This window comes from Gavialis gangeticus, unplaced genomic scaffold, assembly GCF_001723915.1.
Source record: "Gavialis gangeticus isolate Ggan-Ray unplaced genomic scaffold, GavGan_comp1, whole genome shotgun sequence".
NCBI classification, from domain to species: domain Eukaryota; kingdom Metazoa; phylum Chordata; order Crocodylia; family Gavialidae; genus Gavialis; species Gavialis gangeticus.
The window spans coordinates 49,379,801-49,380,358 of record NW_017729022.1 but is presented as its reverse complement, the minus strand read 5'-3'; the positions used below and the strand labels follow the sequence as shown (position 1 = coordinate 49,380,358).

The window sequence follows — 558 nt, the reverse complement described above, 5'->3', positions numbered from 1 at the left end:
CCCCGACGACTCCGGGCTGCTGACGCGGGGGCCGGGGGAGCCGCGGGCGGAGTCCAGGCCGGGGCCGGGACGGGGCTTGGAGGAGCCCTCAGCGCCGCTGGCAGTGCATGGCTCGGCCGCCGCCTGCAAGCGGAGAGACGGAGAGAGAGTTAGCCCCGGGGGCGGCAGCGCGGTCACACGTGGCTCCGCATGCAGGGCGAGGCCGAGGCCGAGGTGGGGGCAGCCCTTCCCGCCCCGTGCCGGCGCAACCCTCCCGGGCTGTGGGGTGCAACCGGCCCGGGAGCCTCCGCCGGGATCGGGCCCCGGAGCCGCAAGCCCCGGCCGCTTTAGGGGAAGTTGGGCTGGAAGCGACCATTCCTGGCGCAAAAAAAAAAAAAAAAAAAAAAAAAAAAAAAAACAAACAGAAAAAACAACAAACCATAGAACAAAAGAAACGAAACGGCACTGGGGATAAAAAAAACCCCAACCCTTGACAGAAACCTGCTTCAGGAGCAGCCCGGCACCAGCGCGTCCAGGAGGGGCAGGGCTCGGGCGGCGGTGGAGCCGGGGCAGGGCAGG

General features: G+C 66.8%; 1 protein-coding gene across 1 annotated transcript in view; it reads right to left on the bottom strand.

Annotated features, from left to right (window-relative positions):
* SOCS2 (suppressor of cytokine signaling 2) overlaps positions 1–552 on the bottom strand; it is a 14,934-nt gene extending 14,382 nt beyond the window's left edge. The window contains exon 1 of the mRNA XM_019514869.1: positions 481–552. The gene's annotated coding sequence lies outside the window, so the exon portion shown is untranslated. The remainder of the gene's footprint in view (positions 1–480) is intronic.
* Between the last annotated feature and the right edge of the window lie 6 nt (positions 553–558).